Here is a 22,084-nt window from a genome sequence, read left to right as displayed (position 1 = left end):
TTCGGCGCTCCCACTCCTGCCGCCAGGGTTTGGCCCTCATCAGGGAATGTTGTGTTCTTGTTGCTGTGTGAACTGTCACAATGAACTGATCCTGGAGTCTCTTTCCTCTTGGTTCTACAAAACACTTAAATTCTCTTCCTCTTTCATTCTCACTCTTTCATTCCTAGTTTGAGTCGGTTCTCCTGTCGGACTCTTCAACAAACTCATTTGGGCGGACAAGCGGCAGCTGGAATTTAATGTATGGAAGTGAAAAGTGAATCATGTTGGTCGGAAGAATGAGGAGAGGCAACATGAAACAAAGTGTACAATTCTAAAGGGGTTTCTTTGTTACACAGCGAGTGGTTAGGATCTGGAATGCACGACCTGCGAGTGTTGGGGAGGCAGATTCAATCGCGGATTTCAAAAGAGAATTGGACAGAAAATGCAGGTCTTCGGGGAAAAGGCGGGGGAGTGGGAGCAGGTGAGTTATTTTCCAGAAGAGTAAGAGGTCTCCCTTTTCAGACAGAGATGAGGAGAATTTTTCTCCCGCCGAGTGAATTATTTTCCCCAGAAAGCTGTGGAGGCTGGGTCTTTGAATTTATTCAAGGCAGAATTAAACAGGCTGCTGATGGGTTATATGAGGGGGGAGTGGGGGGGAAGCATGACAGTGGAGTTGAGACCAGGACCAGATCAGACATGAACATAATGAATGCTGAAGCAGGCTTGAAGGGCTGAATGGCCTTCTCCTGTTCAGAGCTCCTGTGTTCCTTAGGTCAGGGCCAAATGTAACCTTGTCTTTGATTCTCCAGCACAATGGAGGAGGGAGGGAGGTTGGGGGTGGGGGGGGGGCGGTGTGGTGGGGGGCGGCGGGGGGGGTGGTGGTGTCGGGGATGCAATATTGTTCCATTCCTGCTCCAGTTGTTATGTTCTAATTCAGAGCTGGTCCCACTCGAAATAATGGTTGAAGGAGCATTCGCTGTTGTATGTGTGGTTAAATGGCCTGATGAACTGAATTTAAATTGTGTGTTCAAACCCCACCGCTGTTAAAATTTCAGTTAATTCGTATTCTTCAGTCTCTTCAGTAAATCCCTCAGGATACGCTGGGGTAAGTTGTCACCTGCAGTGCTGCATTTTGTTTGGAAAAATGAGGATGGTGTGATATAAATTACAGGGTGACCGGAAATAGGTGGGACAAAATCCAGTTTTCTCTGCTGCAACAATACTATGATTTTGGTTGAGCAACATGACCATTAGCCCAGCGACTGTAGTCGCGCCGAATCATTATGGCGATGGATTTAAAATCCATTGGAGTCTCCCCGTGCAGTTTCACAATCCTCCTGACTGCGCTGCTCACTGTTTCGTCTTTCAGGTGCCTCCAGAATTAATTATTGGTTAAATGGAATAAAATCCTTCCAATCACTCCCATGTGTTTTGTCCTGCTTCGCTTCTGCGTTCCTTCATTTCCGTTCATCGACAAGCACTCACCAAATCTGCAGTCGGAAATAGAACAAACACTGAGCCAAGTTGGTGGTAACCTTGTTTTCTGGGTGTTTGCCTCTCCTTAGGCCTCTGTCAATCTCGGTGTTTTTGTCTGTGTGTGTTTCAGTGTGGTTCAGTTCCCAGAGGAATGAACATATTTTTACCATGGCAAACTTTATTTACATTCGTTATCTATCTTCATGGTAAATGGTAAAGTGAACAACAAATGGTTTAAAAGTTGCGAGAGCTACAACATGGGACTGCTTGCGTGACAATAGATTTTTCTTCCGGCTGTTCAGACTGGGTCAAAAGTCACTCCTGATTAACCAATCACAATGAGCAGATCATGTGTTTTTGGTTGAAATATAAACAGTGGCCAGGCCACATGGCTGTAAGATACTGTCTTCAACATACGTGAATCTGCAGACTTAGAAAATGGTTCTGTGCAGTCTTGAACTAGGGATCTTATCATGTGTTAGGTAAAGGTGATAATCACTCCACTGCAGAAACAGGAGATAGCCGTAAAGTTCAATGGGCCTCACTGAAATGTTAAGTGGCGACGTCATGCAGCAGCACTTTGGGTCTTTGTTTTGAAGAAATGGTTTCGGCTGTTCTCATTAGGAATGCCGGAGACAGACTGATCAACAATGTCATCATCAAATGGCACAGAATGATAAGAGGTATTTTGGCCCAACGGATCTACGTCAGTTTTGTACAAAGAGCTTTCCAGTAATCTGAATTTCTTTGTCTCTGTCCATAACCCTGATTTTTTTCTCCTCCTTTCAAGTCATTGTTCAATTCCCTTTTGAAAACTCTGAGTTGAGAGGAACAATATTGCAACAGGTGCAGGAGATTCTGCAGTGTCCATGCTCAGTGTGTGAAAATTAACAAAGCTTCCCTGGCCCAATGACACGGAGAGTTGGATTCCGAATTTTTATTACTGTTATGAACATTTTAAAAATAGTTGATATCAATCGAATGTTCTAAAAAAAATAAGTTTATTCTGACCAATCTCCTCATTTTTCTCAGTCGATAAACACAATCTAATCACCCTTTACCAAAATTTCATTGAGCAAACAGGCACAGCCACACAGGAAAAAAGAAACATCATTTGAAACATCGAGATAATAAATCATTGAAATAAAAAAGTTACTACTGGAGATAGCTTCTGTTTGTTACAAAATGCAGGATGATCTGATTAACTGACGGATTTGGTTCGAGATACCCAATGACCGATTCCTGCTCCTTTGTTTCTGTTTTATTTTGGTGTCAACACCAGTGAAGGAAACGATGACTAACGATACTCAGTGAGGTAGCGTGGCCGAGCGGTCTAAGGCGCTGGATTTAGGCTCCAGTCTCTTTGGAGTCGTGGGTTCGAATCCCACCGCTGCCAAGTGCTCCGTCCTGTTTTTGGTGTCTGCAGCTGCCCCATTGGAACTAACAGATACCAGCTGACATTAAATCCAGTGCGGTGTTTTACTTTGATGGGAAGACCGAGGAGAGACGATTTAAATACGAATTTCTTCGGGAAAAGGTGGTCTATGGAATTACAGTGGTTGATTTGCTCCTCAAGAGAGTCGGCATGTGAACAATTTGCCGCATGACCTCCTGATGAAGCCGTCTACAGTTTTATACAACAAACATTAATGCAAATCTTGGGCTCGTATTCGTGACTGAGTGTTTAAGGCGACGGATTTTGAATGCTTTGTGGTCTCCACAGGTAGGCTGGAATCCTGCCAACTACGCTTATTATCATTCCTGAATTTTGCAGTGTACCTGCACAATTAATTAACGATTAAATTGAATAAGAATCACCCAAAATCTCCAGCGTTCTCAAATTCCCATTCGTCTGCAAGCATTCACAAAAGTTGCAGCTAAAATTGGAACACAAACGGAGCCAGGTTGGTGTCAGGCTTGCTTTCTGGATATTTGTCCCTCTTTAGAGTCAATTCTTTGCCCTATGTCAATCTTGGTGTATATATCTGTGTGTGCCAATGTGGTTCAGTTCCACATTTTTCCCATTCAAACATTATTCACCTTAATTGTGTAGCTTCATATTAAGATGATACAGAGAACAAAAAGAGCAGATTTAAAAGATACAAGAGGAGTTTTCTTTCTTTTTTTTTGACTGGAGACTTTTCAGCTTCTAAGGGTCGGGGTGGTAAAAAGTGGGGAATGATGAAAATTTTGGATGAGCAACATTTAAACGGACAGATACCGAGTCCTTGTAGTTGAGTGGTTAAGGCAATGGCCACATCGAGAGAATGAGTTTGTACTTGTATTGCCTCTCCTTCTTCTTCCGCTTAAAATCAAACCCAATAAACACCTGCATTCACTTTGAGCCGAGTGGATTCACGTTGCAGCCACGTGGCCTGGTCAGGGTTTAACCCTCATCCAAGAGCACATGGTCTGCTCATTGGGACGTCCCTGGTTTTGGCTGTTTCCTGAGCGGTGAATGGCTGCCGTGTTCCCAACATTACAACAATGACTGCACTTCAATAAAAGCAAAACACTGCGGAAATCTGGAAAGGAAAACAGGAAATGCAGGGAAGACTCATCCGGTCTGACAGCATCTGTGGAGAGAGAAACCTGCTGAGTTTTTCCAACATTTTCTGTTTTTATTTCAAAAAGTACTTAATTGGTTGGAAAGTTGTTTGAGGCGTCCACTGGTCGGGAATAGCGCTATTAAAATGCAAGCCTGTCTTTCTTTCATTATCTTAAATCCAAGTCCTCTGGTTACTGACCCCCGTCAGTGGAAACAGTCTCTCCCTATTTGCTCCATCAAACCGCATGTCCCCACTGACCCCACCCCCATCATTTTGAACAGCTCCGTGAAACCTTCATTTAACCTTCTTTATTTTAAAGAGAACAATCCCGGTCTCTATAATCTCTCCATAAAACTAAATTTCCTCATCCCTGGACATGATGCAAGGCGGAGGATTGAGACGAGATTTTGGAAAATAATTTCAGTTAGCAGGAGGGAAAATGAAGAAAGGAACAAAACAGAAAACCCAGTCTCCAGATTTGTGAATCTTCAGAAAGACTTTGGGAACCGGAATCAGAGGAGAATGAAGGGTGAACTGTCTCACTGACCAGAGACAGTCAGGGCACCTTTCCCTTCTTTAGGACGCTGGAACATTGACTCTGATGTTATCAGTAAAATTAACTGATCTGAGACAGTGAAAGGATTCTCTTTACTGCACATCAGGAATTCAAACCTAATATCGGCTTCGGGACAATCAGAATACTTGGTAACAGACAAGACACGCAAAAGCTCGAAGGGAGGCGGCACCGGTTGTAGGGGAGCTGGTTCCCGGTGACATGGGTGTGCCTGCAGTGGGTGGGATCAGACTGTTTCCATGTATCCACAAAGAATGTCCTGCCCTTTATTTTGGAAGAGTAAAACTGCTAGCGATCTGGGTCGTGGCAATCTGAAGATTAGACTCACTGACTCCCTATTTGGGATAGATTGGAGGCGGGGCTTGTATCTGTGGCGCAATTAATCCGCGTGTTTGCCCGTTAGCTGAAAGGTTGGTGACTTAAGGGGGTGAAGTTTTTTTTACTGTTTTTCCCCCTCATCACCAATCATCATCACACAGTTCCGGGTTGTCACTGGGTATTTGGGTTGCAAGATAACATCCCCAAAACGGTGGCGGATCTACTGTTATCCAATCAGCTCCCACACAAACAGCTTCATTTTAAAATTTATTTTTCTGTCAAATATAATGAGAAAAGATTTGGACCCTCTATATACCTTCACCTATCCCATTAGAAACCCATGAAATTACTGGAATCAAACGAACTTATCAATTATTCTCTCTTCCTCAGCTCCACAGTGAGTGAGACAGGGAAAAGCAGAAAAGCAGCAATATTCCGGCCCCGCACTCTCCAATCACCTGCTGCCAGAAGAAAGCGGCGACTGCAGCTTCAATCAGCGGGTAACTGCCCATCCCTGGGTTACAAGATACTCCAAGCGGGGCCAAACCTCCCAATACACCGAGCACAGGCTCAGGAAAACACACGTAGATTGTATCCCGATCTAAACCTCCGAGCTGCATTTACAGAATTCCCGAGCGAGTGAGTCACAAATAAAAGTCACACAAACTTTCTAAACCTTTTCACTGTAAAATTCCTTCATTTTATTGAAATGCTGACTGTTGTGAATCTGAAAATGAGCACAATGGGATTTGTGTTACCGAGTGACATTTTTCCATTGTTTGTCCGTCAGGTTTGCAATTCAATTTGTGTTGGATGTTGAAGCGAATCTGATTTCAAAAAGAGGCCACAAAGCAGGTAAACATTAAATCCAGGAGATATTCCTGAGGAAAATGGATCACGGTATTTGGAAGGAGGTGCAGCTAAGAAGTGAAAGATGTGAATGATGTTATTGATGATTGAGAGGAATGCATCGCAACCTTCGGGCTTTTGTAGGCCGATTACGCTTCACACTTTAAAATTCCGACCAAGTTGAGGCATCAGGTGGAAAGCAACATTATTAACCATGTATGTTGAGATACAAAGCTATTTTTGGCATTCCTTGCTAGCTCAGTCGGTAGAACATGTGGCTCTTAATATCAGGTTCATGGGTTTGAGCCCCAAGCTGGGCGATGTAAAAAGTTTAAATACTTAATAACAGTCGTACGGACTGGAAACATTGGCCCTGTTTCTCCCTCCAGCTGCTGAGGTTTTTCCAGCATTTTCTGTTTTTTGTTTCAGATTTCCATCATTCGCAGTTATTTGCTTTTATCTTTTAACTTTTAAATATTGTTGCTTAAAAAAAAACACCAACTAATCACAGCGGCTCCTGTGAAACTTACAAGTCAGACGTTCACCACTGAAAGCAACTGACACACATCAAATTCAAAGTACTTTCATGTCGCATCTCTTCCTGCTTCTGTCCCTGCCTCGCCTCCAGCTCCCTCTCACCGTTCAGCCCCCAGGTGAATTCGCTGCTTTATGCAGACACAGACAGTTCGTGGGGATGAATAAAACTCGTGGGTAAAGAGACACCTGGATCTCACCTTCCTGGTTCTCCCAGATACTGATTACAGGAATGTGCACAGTGCCGATTATCAACAGTCACACTCCTCCCAGTTGTTCAGCTTTTGAATTAATTTTCACACTGGGTTTCAATGTGAAGAAAGCAGAGCTGTGATAAGCTTATATTTGTTCAGCAGATGTACTGCAAGAAGGTGCATAACAGGCTGATGGTAACAGTGCTCTTTGGACGCGGTGAGCTCCAGTGAAGGATTGGCACCATTAATGTGTCGCTCAATAAGTCTCGTGACAAATCTCGTGCTGGAAATGACAAGAAAACTCACTGAACTTGCTCCGTATTTGGGTTTCAAAAGAGCAGAATACAAGGTAAGAAAGCGCATCTCGCTCGAGTCGGTTATAAAATGGCAGAATGACCCGTGCTGTTGGGAAACATAAAATTATAGAAAGTCACAGCACAGAAAGAGGCCATTCGGCCGGGCTTGCTGCTTTCAAAGAGCGGTAGTGATTGGTTGATCCATCAGGAGTGATATTTGTGCCAGTGCAAACAGTAGGCAGAAAAATTCGTACTTCTCCCACCCACATTTTGCCTCACACCAACATTTCTACAGTCAGTGCTTTGCAACCAGCCCTTCTCCTCTCCTCTTCCTTCATTCCCTCACTCCACTTGAACCAAGTGTGATGTTTTCCAGCTCTCGAGGTGAAACGTAAGCCCTCACTTCTCTGATGCTGGTGAAGCTTTTAAACGTTTCCAATCAATGAGTAACCAACACTCGTTTCAAAAAGCTCATTAACTCCATATTTCCTGGCCGGGAATCGAACCCAAGCCGCGGCGGTGAGAGCGCCGAATACTAACCACTAGACCACCAGGGAAGTTATACCAATACTTTTCGATTTGGCTTATCTACGCTGCTTTTGCCGATTGTTTTTCAGTTAAGATCTCTTTCACCACAAAACTGCCTGTTTAGGTTCAAGATAAACGACTTCGTCAGCCAATGAAAACAACGGTTGCTGTGAGCTGGAACATGAAATCGACAGTGAGGTGAAATAGCCCCTACAAGCTTTGTAACTTTCAATTTCCAAAACCCTCCACCCTATTCGCTGTTGGTCCAATGGAAGCGCCGATTCACAGTCACTGGACATCAGGGAAACTACCAATAATTCTTGACGTTTGGATTATGAAGGCAACTTTTGACATTTTCTTTTTCATTCCCGATCTCTTTGGTCTGTTTAGGTTGAACACAAGAGACTTCTTCACCAATGGGAAGAACCATTGCTGTTAGCTGGAACATGAAATCGATACTTTCCTCCTTTAAGACAGTTCTTATAACCTCCCCCTTCGAACGAGCTTTTAGTCATCTGACCGAATATGAGGCTCGGTGTCATACTTTGTAATATAATGATCCTGGGGAACGCCTTGTGACGTTTCAACAGGTTAAAGGTGCTTTATAAACATAAGTTGCTGTTGTTGTAGGATATATATAGAAAGGGCCAATGTCTTGTTTTATCTTTCACACTGATACTTGTCTCTGTGACATTTTAACATATATTCGTACAACTAATGTGAATCATGTTTGCGACGTTAAAAACGTTTTCACCCCCTCAGGGAGATGAACCACACTGACAATCACAGAGGAATAGATACAGAGATATATACACCGAGAGTGACAGAGGCCTAAGGAGAGACACAGGCCCAGAAAGCAAGGATGTCACCAACTTGGCTCAATGTTTGTTCCATTTCCGAAAGCAAATTTCCTGAATGCGGACAAATGAATTGAAATCAGAGAATAACGGCGTATTTGGATGGGTTTTCTTCAAATTAACTGATAATTAATTTGGTTAAAAAGAAAAATGGTGAAAACTTTACACAGCAGGATTCCAGCCCTTGTGTACATATTTACAACAAACGTAAATTATCCAACTTTCACTCACACTCGAATAAACAAACTTGGATAATTATTTTGCCACGTTTCAAACTGCAGCTCCATCATATGTGAAGCGAATAGGACCCCACTCGCCTCTATAAACCCTGCGCTGTAAAGATCCAATGGAGCTGTCTGGAATGTTACACTGTGACGTCATGCAGCAGCACTTTGGGTCTTTGTTTTGAAGAAATGGAATTCGGCTGTTCTCATTAGGAATGCTGGAGACAGACTGATCAACAATGTCATCATCAAATGGCACAGCTCAGTAAGAGGACCTTCCACCCTTCGTGTCTATGTCAGTTTTGTACAAAGAGTTTCATAATTAATGACAATTTCCTTCGGTTTCTCCTTAGCTTTGTTTTTCTTTCACTTTCAAGCCGTTGCACAATCCCCATTTGGAAACTCGGAGTTAAGAAAACTAATATTGAAATCTTAATTTGGTTCCTCACTTGAACAAATACGTCAGACCTGCTCCAAACACTGACGTTTGCAATGCTTTAAATTGGTCAGAAGAACAAGGCAATATAATTTTCAGGCTAATTTGGATCTTTTTTTTAATTCATTCATGCGATATGGGCGTAATGGTCATGTGTTTGGACGCTGCTGTCTAAGGAGCCTTGGTGAAGTCCTGCAGTGCATCTTGTAGAGGGTACACGCTGCTGCTATTGTGCATTGGTGGTGAAGGGGGTGAATGTAGTTCTGGTCCCTGTCAGATGGACTGTTTTGCCCTGGATGGTCTCCAGCTTCTTCAGTGTTGCGGGGGCTGCACTCATGCAGACAAGTGGGGAGTATTCCACCACACTCCTAACTTGTGCCTTGTGGATGGCAGACAGGCTTTGGGAGTCAGGACGTGAGCTACTCGTTGCACGATTCCTAGCGTCTGACCTGCTCTTGTAGCCACAGTGTTTATACGCCTAGTCCAGTTCAGTTCCTGGTCAATGGTAACCCCCAGGATGTTGATAGTGAGGGATTCAGTGATGGTTATGCCTTTGAAAATCAAGGGACGATGGTGGGATTCTCTCGTGTTGGAGATGGTCATTGCCTGACACTTGTGCGGTGCGAATGTTACTTGCCACTTGTCAACCCAATCCTGGATATTGCCCATGTATTGCTGCATTTGGACATGGACTGCTGCAGTATCTGAGGAGTCGGGTATGGCTGAACATTGTGCAATCATCAGCAAACTTCCCCTCTTCTGACCTTATGATGGAAGGAAGGTGAAGCGGCTGAAAATGGCTGCGTCGAGGATACTGAGGAGCTCCTGCAGTGATGTCCTGGAGCTAAGTTGACTGAACTCCAACAACCACAGCCATCTCCCTTTGTGCTCGGTATGACCCCAAAAAGCGGAGAGTTTCCCCCTGATTCCCATTGACTTCAGTTTTGCTAGGTCCCCTTGACCCCACACTCGATCAAATGGTGCCTTGATGTCAAGGGCTGTCACTCTCACCTCATCTCGGGAGTTCTGCTCTTTTGTCTATGTTTGAAATGAGACTGTAATGAGTTCAGGAGCTGAGTGGCCCTTGCAGAACCCGAACTGGGCATCAGTGAGCAGGTTATTGCTAAGTCAGTGCCGCTTGATAGCACTGTTGATGACCCCTTCCATTACTTTACTAATGATGGAGAGTAGACTGATCGGGCCGGGGGTAATTGGCCGGGTTGGATCATTCTCACTCTTTCATTCCCAGTTTGATAGGAAGAACGAGGAGAGACAGTATAAATTTCAGGGTTCCGGGGAAAAGGTCAGATAATGGCAGTGACTGGATGGGCAGAAAAACCGCTTTCTCTGCTGTAACGAGGGTGTGATTTCATACAAATACTCATCTGCCCAGTTCTGTAGTCATGACCCAGTGGTTAAGGCGAGGGTTAAATCTCCCTTGGTGTTAGGCTGTGCAGGTTCGAATCCTACTGACTGTGTTTCGTGTTATTTTGGATTTAAACCGCACACTGACAGGACTAATTATCGTTTGAATCGAGGAAAACCCATCCAAACACATCCGCGATCTCTTAATTCCATTCATATGTCAGCCTTCTGCAAATCTCCAGTTGGAAATGAAAAAAAACTGAGCCAAGTTGATGACATCCTGGCTTTCTGGCATCTCTGTCTCCTTAGGCCTCTGTCACTCTCGGTGTATGTCTCTGTTTGTGTTCCTCTGTGTGGGTCAGTGTGGTTCAGGTCCTTGAGGAGGTGAACACATTTTTACGAACACAAACTCTATTCACTTTAGTTGTGCAGCTTCACATTACAATGTTACAGTGAAAAATATCAGGATGAAAGAGGCAAGAGGAGTTTGTCTCTTTCTATGTATGGACAACAACAACAAATCATATTTTTAAAGCTCCTTTTACCTCGTGAAACGTCACAAGGCGTTCCCCAGGATCATTATGTAACAAAGTGTGACACTGAACCACATATTCGGTCAGATAATTAAAAGCTCGGTCAAAGGGGGCGGCTTCAAGAACTGTCTTAAAGGAGGAAAGTATCGATTTCATGTTCCAGCTCACAGCAATGGCTCTTCTCATTGGTGAAGATGTCATCCCACACAGAACATTTGGTCAAAGAAACTTGTCTCTGGTGAAAGAGATCTGGAATGAAAAATGCCATAAGCAGCTTCCATGTGCCAAGTGGCTGGGTTAGTGGTTACAATGCAGCAAGTTTATCAGTATAGCCTGCGTTGGATTCCTGGTTAGGGAGTTGGAACTTATTACTCCTGGGCGAGCTGTTTAAATTAATGTGATTGATTTGCTGGTTGAAAATAACACGGTGTAGCTCTGCCAGAATTGTTGGAGTGAGAGTGGAAGTTTCACATCAGAGCTGGAAATGTCACAAGGGCAAAACTCGGGAATAAATCCAGAGTCGGAGTGAGGAGGTGAAAATAAAAGAGAAGGGCTGTGATAGGTTACAAAGCACTGACTATAGAGCTGGTGGTGCGAGACAGAATATTATTCCTGTATTACCCATGTCACATGCAGCTCTAATTTCCTGATTTATCCCATGCCCAACATTCCCTCTACAGTTTGGTGGCCTATAAACAACTCCTGTTTGCGGCCTCTTATTGTTCCTTCGCTCCACCGAAACTGATTCTACATCTTGATTCTTCAATCTAAGATCCTCTCTCACTAATGCACCGATCTTGTTCCTTATAATCAACGCGACACCACCTCGTTTCCCTTTTTGCCCATTCTTCCGAAATGACGAATATCTTTGAGTATTCAGATCAACCAATCACACTGTTCATTGAAAGCAGCACACAGGGCCGAATGGCCTCTTTCTTTGCTGTAACTTTCTGACATTTTATGTTTCCTAACACCGCGGTTAAGATGAACTTTCTTATCTTCCATGGGATGCTTTTACTTCAAGACAATAGGCAAATTCAGCGAGCTTTCTTATCATTTCTAGCACTGAATTTGGGACCGGACTCATTGAACGATATTTAAATGGTCTCAATCGTTAGATGCAGCTCACCGATTCTAAACAGTCACTGTGAGCATCAGCCTGTTTTATACATTCTTTCTGTACATCTTCTGAGCTATAAGCTGATCACAGCTCCACTTTCTGCACATTGAAAGACAGTGTGAAAATATTCACAATTTCAAATCTTAACAACGTGCATATTTGTGATTTTCTGTGTGTCAATGTGGTTCAGTTTCCTATTTTTACCACCCAAGCATTATCCATGTTAGATCTATGACTTCATATCAGCAAACATTTAAAAAGAAATCCGTTAACAGGACATTTCTCTCTTTTCTTTGAGTGGAGGCTGTTCAGCAACTAAACTTCCGGATGTTACAAACTGGATGATGATTGAAGTTTTCATATGATCTTATTAAGTAGCTGAGGATGCTCGAGGGGCCGAATGGCCAATTCCTGATAATAATTTTTTATATTCTAATTCAGTGTCAATGTTGGTGAAGACAATGTTTGTGTCTAATCTGAATGTGGTAGTGAGGCCGAGCGGACTCAGCTGCTGGTTCAGGTTTCAATCTCTCTGGTGATTTGGGCTTTACTCCCACTGCTACCAAACTTTCTGGTGCTTTGTTATTTGAGGCGCTTCCAAATAATTCTCCGTGCGGTGAAGGAGCAGCTGATCTGTGCAGTATTTCAGTTGGAAGAATGAGGAGAGAGTGTAAATCCCAGGGTGACTGGGAAAAGGTGGGGCAATGGCACGGACTGGAAGACCTTCTCTCACTGGAACTCCCTGTATTCATTCTATTATTTTAAACAAACAACATGCAGCCTTTACCCAATTGTTCTGGCCGAGTTCTTGATGCGTTTTTCGACGTTGTTCGAATCCTGCCAAATCCCCTTCTTTTCATTCCTGATTGACACAAACTGTCTGTAGATTAAATTACCCGTCAAATGTAAAACAAAACCACCCAAACACCCCCGTGTTTCTTAGTCCTGTTCATCTGCAAATATTCACTACATTTCCAGTCTGAAATGGAACAATAATTGGCCAAGTTGGTGACATCCTTGCTTTCTGAGTGTCTGTCTCTCCTTCGGCATCTGTCACTCTCGGTGTATGTGTCTGTGTGCGTTCCTCTGTGTGTGTCAATGTGGTTCAGTTCCCCGAGGGGCAAACACACATTCATCATCACAAACTTAACTCACATTAGTTGTGCAGCTTCATGTTAAAATGTCCAAGAGAACAATATCAATATGAACGATGCAAGTGGAGTTTGCAATGTTTGGAAGGAGGTGCAGCTAAGAAGTGGAAGATGTGAATGATGTTATTGGTGATTGAGAGGAATGTATTGCAACCTTGGGGCTTCTGTCGCTCGATTACCTTCCACACTTTGAAATTCAGAACAAGCTGAGGCTCCAGGTGGAAAACAATATTTATCTCTCTGAATTTTTGCATAGGAAGCCAGCAGTGTGAATGCTCAGCTAGCTCAGTCGGGAGAGCATGAGACACTTAATCTCAGGGTCGTGGGTTCGAGCCCCCCGCTGGGCGCCGCCTGTTTTTAAAGCTTTGCTGTTTTCATGTGTGATCCCCAGCTCCCCATTCCTCCGGCAGTGTCACCGCTCAAACTGAGTCTCTTTCCATCCCACTTTGTTCATTTCACAGCCGCTGGTTTCTGAGCAAAAACTGCCCTCGGCTTCACTGGAAGTCGGAGAGTTTCGTGTAGAGGGTTTGGTGCTTTCATCGCTCGCAGCCCAGGTTCAATTCCCAGTCAGGGAAAACATTATTTCTTACCGCTGTGTGAACTGTCTCAATGCACAGGAATTCCTCGTGTAAACTCTTAAAACGTACCTGAAATTCACTGTAAGGGAGAGTGAAGTGTTTCCTGTTGGTCGGAAGAATGAGGAGAGGCAACATCACATAAAGTGTACAGTTTTAAAGGGGTTTCTCTGTTACTCAGCGAGTGGTTAGGATCTGGAATGCACGACCTGAGAGTGTGAGGGAGGCAGATACAATCGAGGATTTCAAAAGAGAATTGGACAGAAAATGCAGGTCTCCGGGGAAAAGGCGGGGGAGTGGGACCAGGTCAGTTAGTTTCCAGAAGAGTAAGACGGATGAGGAGATTTTTTCTCCCGCCGTGGGCCGTTAGTCTGTGGAATTATTTTCCCCAGAAGGCAGTGGAGGTTGGGTCACTGAATTTATTCAAGGCAGAATTTGACAGCTTTTTGATCAAGAAGGGGTTATGGGGGTTTGGGGCAAAAAAAAAGGTGGCGTTGAGACCACAACCTGATCAGCCATGAGCTTATTGAATGGTGGAGAAGTCTCAAAGGGCCGAATGGCCTCCTGCTACTGCTAAATCCTATGTTCCAATGACCCGGCCGAATGGCCTCTATCTGTGGTGTAACATTAGCTTTCATTCTGTGATATTATGAGGGGCTCCAGGGGCAAAATGGTTCCATTCCTCCTCCTATTTGTTATGGTCTAATTCAGCACTGATACCACTCTAGGCGATGGTTACGGTGCTTCTGTTTGCTCTGTCGGTGTGTGTCCGAGCGGCCCAAGGCCCTGAAATTCGGTTGTAGCGTTTTATGAAACGCGGGTTTTAGTGTCTTATGAAGCGTGGGTTCAAATCCCACTGCGATCGAAATTTCAAGTAGTTTGTCTTTTTCGAAAATCCATTGGGATGCGCTCGGGGCAGCTGACGCCTGCGGTGCTTTATTTTGGTAGGAAGAACGAGGAGAGACGATAAAAATTGCAGGGTGACCAGAAGTGGATGGGGCCAAGTGCCAGCTTTATCCACTGGAACCATTCTGCAATTTTAGCTCAAAAACATTCATGCTCCTTTAGTAGTCCTGGCCGAGTGGTTAAGGCGATGGATTTGAGATCCATTGTGGTTTCCCCACGCAGGTTCGACTCCTGCCAACTGCGCTGCTTCCCTGTTTGTCCTTTTGGTTGTCTCCACAGCTAATTGCTGGTGAAATGAAATCAGAAGCTTCCAAATACTCCCGTGTTATTTTCCCGCTTCACTTGCGCGCTTTTTCATTTCCATTCATCTGAAAGTATTCACCAAATCGCCAGAAATGGAAGAAAACTGAGCCAAGTTAGTGACAAGGGTGTTTGTCTCTCTTTAGGCCTCTGTCCCTCTCGGTGTATATGTCTGTCTGTGCTCTTCTGTGTGTGTCAGTGTGGTTTAGTTCACCGAGGGAAGAACACATTTTTCCCAGCGCAAAATTTGTTCACTTTTGTTATGTACCTTCGTGGTAAATGGTACAGGGAAATTAACAGGTTTTAATGTTGCAAGATATGATTGTCACTTCCTGTGTTTATTTTTGAGTGCAGACTGCTTGTTGACTCAGTGCCCGAATGTTACACAGCGGAGGATGATAGAAACTTTCACTGAGCAACATTTAAACAGACAGTGGATTTCCCTCGTGTCCTTTTCATGTAATCAATATGTGGGAGAGCCAGGAAGAGAGATCCTGTTTTATCTTTGTACTGTCATCTGTGAACCCATCCCTTCCGGAAGCTTTGGGACTTCCATTCTCTGTCCCTGATTTCCAGGGAATGCTTCGGTTCATGAACTGACTGTGTCTGCATCAAGCAGCTAATTGACCTGGGAGCTGGATGGGCAGAGGGAGCTGGAGGAGAGGCAGTGACAGTAGCAGAAACAGATGCGACATGACAGTGTTTTGAATTGGATGTGTCTCAGTTACTTTCAGTGATGAATGTCTGCCGCGTGTTCCCTTGTCAGTTTCACAGGAGCCGCAGTGATGAGGTTGGTGGGTTTTGGAAGTTGAAGTTTACACAGGAGCAGCTTGTGGGACTATTTCACCTCGCTGTCGATTTCGTGTTCCAGCTCCCAGAAACGGTTGTCCTCATTGGCTGAACAATTGCCATTGAACAAGCCCTTCCTGTTCCAAGTAAACGCACCATTTTGTAGGACAAGGTTATCCCTGGTGAAGCTGGTCTGAAGCGAGGAAATGGCAAAATTGGAGTGGACGAGCCATTCTGCAAGGCTTATGGACAGTGTTCGGAACGAGGAGGTGAAGGAAAAAAACACACACGGGCTGTGAAAGGTTGTAAGGCGGGGAACTGAGTAGAGGGATAGAATGACGTGGGGCTGTATGTACACAAATCTTCGAAGGTAGCAGGACAAGCTGATCTCTCTGCTTTCTTTAAAAATAGCTCATGTGGTCCTTGGCTTCATTAATGGAAGCTTGGAGTTCAAAAGCAAACTGATGATGCTGAATCTTTGTAAATCATTTATTGAACCTCAACTGAAATATTGTGTTCACACTTTGGGAAAGATATCAAGTCTTTTGAGAGGATACAGGCAGTATTCACATGAACAGTGTCAGGGATAAGCTATTTCAATCATGTGGAGAGGCGGCAGAATCTGGTATTATTCTCACAGGGTGGACGAAACAGAAATGGGAATTTGGTCCAACCAGTCCGCTCCGGGGTTTATGATCCACGAAGCCTCCTCCAATCTTTCTTAATTTATATCTACAATTGTAACTATTTATTCCCTTCTCCCTTAAATTTTTGCCTAGTTTCCTCTTAAATGTATCTGTACTATTCATTTCAACCACTCCCTGTGGCAACGGGTTCCACATTCCCACCACTCTCTGGGTAAAGAAGCTATTACACTGTTTCGCCTCACTTCATGTTCATATCTAAGACACTCGACGCTGTTATTGGCTGAACAAGTCTTCTGTGTTTGAACTAAACACGCTCCCACTGCTGGCCCTCCTCAGGGAATGTTGTTTTCTTGTTGCTGTGTGAACTGTCACAATGAACTGTTCCCGGAGTCTCTTTCCCCTGGGATCTACAAAACCCATCACTTCTCTTCCTCTCTCATTCTCACCCTTTCATTCCCAGTTTGTGAGGGAGAACGAGGAGGGACAATATAAATTGCAGGGTTATGGGGAAAAGGTTGTGTTGTGGCAGTGACAGGGCAGGAAGAAGACCCTCTTTCTCTTATGTAACTATTCTATGATTTCATATATGAAATATATATATTTCACTGTCCAGGTATGTAGTCGTGGCCGAGTGGTTAAGGCGATGGATTTGAAATCCATTGGGGTTACCCCACGCAGGTTCAAATCCTGCCGACTACGTTTTCCATTATTTCTGATTTTAACCATTGATCTCAGAAACAGTAAATTCAATCGACATTTTCACAACACCTGCAATAGCAAAGTTTGACCAGTGGGTGGCAGTGAAACCGTGATTGCATACATCAAGCAGGCGCTGTCTCAAGTATTAGTGCACTTGGCACTGTCTCTGTTCATATTAAATTAGACGCCGTTTATATTTCTATTACACTAGGACATGTCTCTGATCATATTAGCGAAGGTCATCTCTCAGTTGTTTCTGTACTGGAATAGGGCACCATACCGTTGGCACTATCTCAGTCATGACTGCACTGAAGCAGGCCTTGGCTAAAGTTACAATAAGTCATGCCCCAGTTGGCACTGCACTAGAGCTTGTCTCTGGTCATAGAAAACTAGAACATGTTTTTAGTTACATTTCACAAGACTCTGTCTCAGCTAGTACTCCAGTAGAACCTGCCACGTGTCTATCAAACTGGACCCTGTCTCAGGTGATGCTGCACCAATACATGCCTCCATTCATATCATACTTTCACGTTCCTGTTGTTATTGCCCTAAACCATTACTCTCTTATTGCTGTACTTGTCCATGTCTCTGTTTTTATTAATCTCGTACCTTTGCCTGTATTTAATTCACCAGACACTGCGTCAGTTTAAATTACAAAGAGCCCTGAATTATGTGAAGCTCCACTAGACCCTGTATCAGTTTTCTTACACTTGATCCGGTCTCTCTTATCACTACACTAGGCTGGTTCGTATTACACAAGATCCTGTCTCAATTATTACTGCACTCTGCACTGTCTCACTTATATTCCACTAGATCGCGGCCCTGCTTATAACACACTGAATCATATCTGCACTTATATTCCGCTAGACCATATTTCAGAACAAGTTACACTCGACTCTGTATCAGCCTGTATCACACTCGAGCTGTTCTGTCTTTTTAATTAAAATGGATCCTGTCTTTGCAGAGACTTTGCCTTTGTACCTCTGTCTCTGCTTCTATTCCACTCTCCCTGTGTCTGTTTTTACTTCACGAAATCATGTCTGTCTCTCTTACACTGGAGGCAGTCTCGGTTATTACGGCCTTAGACTCTCTCTAGGAAGCAATTATTCTATGTCCTGTGCCTGTAACGACTACCCTATTTCTCTTGATATTGATCCAGGCCCTGTATCAGTAACTACTGCACTAGACCCGTCTCCGATATTACAGCAGTAGTCCTTGTCTATGTTAATATAGCACTCGTCCCCGTCTTTGCTTAAGTAACATTAGATGCTGTTTCTATTATTACTGCGCTAGTAATGTCTCTGCTTAAATTGCTCTAGGCCCTGTCTCAGTAATTACCACACCAGGGTCTGTCTCTGTTGTTACTGCACTAGCCCATGTCTCTATAAAGTGGACGTCGAGCTCGAAATGGGCCTCTGACTTTGGCCTAAAACTAGAGGTTTCCCATTGACTCTTTGTTCTGCGCAGCTCCTGACATTCATTTTCATTACAGCCACAGAATTACATTTGAGACATCGCCTGTTCTGTACGTGTGTGTGAAAACAAATCATGCTACATCATTCCACAAGGATAAACGATTTATCTTCACCAGAATGTTTCCGTTTGTTTTTATTCCCTCTTATTCAAACTGTAACTACAGATCGCCTAATACCGTAAATATTCGTTGGTGGTATATTCTGTTGTGTGCTCTTGTTAAGAAATTCATGTCCTACCAACCATTTCTTTGGTAAGACGGGCACGGATAATGCTGTGGAGAGTAATTCACCTAATGAACCCCCAAACTCGCCCAGCACCTACAAGGCTCGAGTCAGGAGTGTGATGGAACACTCTCCACTTGCTTGGATGAGCGCGGCTCCAGCAACACACTGTTGGCTCCAGCTCGAAACCATCCAGCACAAAGTAGCCCACTTGTTGACACCTCACTTATCACCTTCACCATTCACTCCCTCCACCACCGACGCACAGTAGCAGCAGTGTGTACCATCTAGAAGATGCGCTGCAGGAACTCACCAAGGCTCCTTCGACTGCACCTTCCAAACCCACGACCACTACCATTTAGGAGGTTAAGGCAGCAGATAGATGGGAACACTACCACCTGGTACAGTAAGTCTCCATAATAAATGGAAAGTGGAACAGGATAACGTTCCACGTGGATGATACTTGATCGGCCTGGAGATGTCTGAGAGGGAGAACAGGGAGTTAAAAGCTGCGACAGAGGCAGAACTTGATGTGTGTCAGTTGCTTTCTGTGATGAACGTCTGCCGTGGTAACGTGGGAGATTTCACTGCCGACTGTTTACACTGACACAAATATCACCCCTGGCTAATCAATCACAGCTGCCCTTTGAAAGCAGCGCGCCAGGCCGAATGGCCTCTTTCTTTGCTGTAACTATCTATAATTTTATCTTTTCCAGCATCACGGTTGCTTCTTTCACTATCACTCCGACATTTTATTGCACACTATGGGGGAATGTACTTTCTTACATTCTATCTTTTGAAGTCAAGACACTGAGCAATATCTGGGGGTTTTCTTGTTATTTCTGGCACGGGATTTGGAATCAGACCAGTAGAACAACAGTTTATTGGTGCCAATCCTCCACTGTACTCACCCCTTAAAAAGAATGGGTGTCATTAGCCGAAGATGTCATTTGAGTTCTAGTTAAACACAAAATTCTGTAGGAAAAAGTTGTCTCTGGTGAAATTGTCTGAAAAAATGGCAAATGTGGCGCAGATAAAGCACGTTGCGAGAGTTATAGACAGCTTTGCTCGTGATTTAGAGGCGAGGATTCGGCCCTTGTGCTGCCGCGGTCCAGGATCGTTTCCTGGTCAGAGAATGAAGATTTATTTATCTGGTACAAACTGTTAAAACAGGCCAGATTTACTTATTGATTGAAAACCGAAACGCACAACAGCTCCGCCCGAATCAGTGGAGTGAGAGTTGAAGTTTCACATCAGAGCTGCAAATGTCACACGTGGAACAGCTTCGAGAAGAAATACAGTTCCTAATGTCCGAGGGATATGAGTTTGGGCTATTTGTATTTACAAATTATCTCTCCCCAGCGTCCATTTCCTTAAACACTCGACCATAAGGACCCGGTGAATGTCTGTTTAAATGTTGCTCGGTGAAAATTTCAATCAACTTCCACTTTGTAACATAGACACTTAGTAGCTGAACAGTTTCCACTCAAAAAAAATACAGAAAAAATTCCTCTTCAATCCTTTAAATCTATTTTTATTTTCTCTCTACGATTTTAATATGAAGCCACACAACTAAGGTGAATGAAGTATGGATTGTGAAAAATGGGGAATTGATCCACATTGACACAGAAAGACACACAGACATATACACCGAGAGTGGCAGAGGCCTGAGGAGAGACAAACACCCAGAAAGAAAGGATGTCACCAGCTGGCTCAGTTTGTTCCATTTGTGACTGCAGATTTCGTGAATCCATACAGATTAATTCAAATAAGAAAGCGCGGGTGTTTTTGTTTTATTCTATTTACCCGATAATTAATCCTGTTGGTACCTGGTTAAAATCGGGAATAATAAGAACCACAGTCAGCAGGATTGCAACCTACATTGGGAAGACCCGATAGATGTTAAAACAATCGCTTCGAACACTCGTCCAAGACTAACAGCACATCCATAGTCCAAGCCCGCTCATATCAAATCAGAGATGGTGACAAAATAAGTCACTCGGCCCATTGTGTCCGTGCTGACTCTCTGGAAGAGCAATTCATCCAATTCCACACACCCGCCTTTCCCCCACAGCAGTTTATATTTGTATTGCCTCTCCCCGTTCTTCCAAACAAAATCAAGGACTGCAATCCGCACGCTTCTCCCCAACCCTCGTCGGGCATTAAACTGGAGTTGTCTCTTGTCCACCCAAACGGAATTCCTGAAGAGCCAGAAAGGGGGAAGCATCTGAAACTTTGGCAGCAGCGGGTTTCGGACCCACTCCGCCAGAGACTGGAACCTGAATCCAGCTCTCCCGTTTGTAGAGCACATTGAATCAGATTGTAGATATCAGCCCAGAAATAGCGAGGGTAGCTTGATAAGAAAAAATGTGTTGTTTTAAATTCGCTATGAAATCAATTGCAGAAATCAATTATGTTTATGTCAAAAAGTATATATAGAACAGCAGCAGCGAAAGCGCCGATCCCTAATCACCACTGCACCAGAGAAACTGTTTGCAAACTTCACAACCGGCTGATCTGTGCTACCTGTGCCTTTTATTTTCATGCCAGACCTCGCTCACCAGAGACACGTTTCTCCCACAAAGTGACACGTTTATATCGAACATAAACGACTTCCTCAGCCAATGACAACAGTGATTGCTGTTAGCTGGAACATCATTCATAGTCACACAGTTCCGGGCTGTCACTGGGTCCTTCAGTGACAAACAGAATAAAATAAATAACAAAAATTGCCACCTCTGCTGTCACCCAGCGAGTTCCAACAGATACTTGTTTTTTTTTGTGAATATAGGAGTTAGTCCGAATCCCAGCGCTGCCACAGTTTCAGTCACATTCCCCCTTTCAGGCACTTTAGGAATTTCCTTTAGGTGAGCAAGAGGAGATTCTGGTTTAATGCTCCTTTATTTTGACAGGAAGAACGGGGAGAGGCAATACAAATATAAATGGCTGCGGGGGAAAGTTGGGTATGTGGAATTGGGTGCGTTGTTCTTCCAAAGAGCCAGCACAGGCGCGATGGGCCGAGTGACTTATTTTTTCGCCATCTCTGATTTGATAAGAACACCTTTGAGCTCGGACAGCTGTTGGTCATAACTCAATGTTTAAGGTGATGGATTTGAAATCCACTGGTCGGTTTGAATCCTGCTGACGACAGTTCTCATTATTCCTCATTTCAACCAGATGTCATCAACCTCATCCCTGCGGCTCCTGAGAAACTGACAAGGGAACACACAGCAGAAATTCATCACTGAATGTAACTGACACACATCAAATTCTGCCACTTTCATGTCGCGTCTTTTAACTTCCTGTTCTCCCTCTCTGACATTTCCAGGTCTATCAAATGCCATTTGCCTGAAATGTTATCCTGGTCCTCGTGCACCAAATACGGTCGACTTTCCATGCGTGTGATTTGGCATTTGGCTCCATAGCTCAGTGGTTAGAGCACTGGTCTCGTAAACCAGGGGTCGCGAGTTCAACTCTTGCTGGAGCCT

At 44.0% G+C, this 22,084-nt stretch overlaps 4 non-coding genes across 4 annotated transcripts; all 4 read left to right on the top strand.

Annotated features, from left to right (window-relative positions):
- Window positions 1–2,769: 2,769 nt before the first annotated feature.
- Window positions 2,770–2,851, top strand: trnal-uag (transfer RNA leucine (anticodon UAG)). The gene has a single exon. It is a non-coding gene; the product is annotated as a tRNA-Leu (tRNA).
- A 10,406-nt stretch (window positions 2,852–13,257) lies between these two features.
- On the top strand, window positions 13,258–13,330 carry trnak-cuu (transfer RNA lysine (anticodon CUU)). Its single transcript has one exon. It is a non-coding gene; the product is annotated as a tRNA-Lys (tRNA).
- A 3,487-nt stretch (window positions 13,331–16,817) lies between these two features.
- On the top strand, window positions 16,818–16,899 carry trnas-uga (transfer RNA serine (anticodon UGA)). Its single transcript has one exon. It is a non-coding gene; the product is annotated as a tRNA-Ser (tRNA).
- A 5,112-nt stretch (window positions 16,900–22,011) lies between these two features.
- trnat-cgu (transfer RNA threonine (anticodon CGU)) lies at window positions 22,012–22,084 on the top strand. Its single transcript has one exon. It is a non-coding gene; the product is annotated as a tRNA-Thr (tRNA).

The sequence above is a fragment of the Cetorhinus maximus genome, chromosome 23, assembly GCF_964194155.1.
Source record: "Cetorhinus maximus chromosome 23, sCetMax3.hap1.1, whole genome shotgun sequence".
Lineage (NCBI taxonomy): Eukaryota > Metazoa > Chordata > Chondrichthyes > Lamniformes > Cetorhinidae > Cetorhinus > Cetorhinus maximus.
Note: the sequence above shows the minus strand (reverse complement) of the source record. Positions and strands in the feature narration are given on the sequence as shown.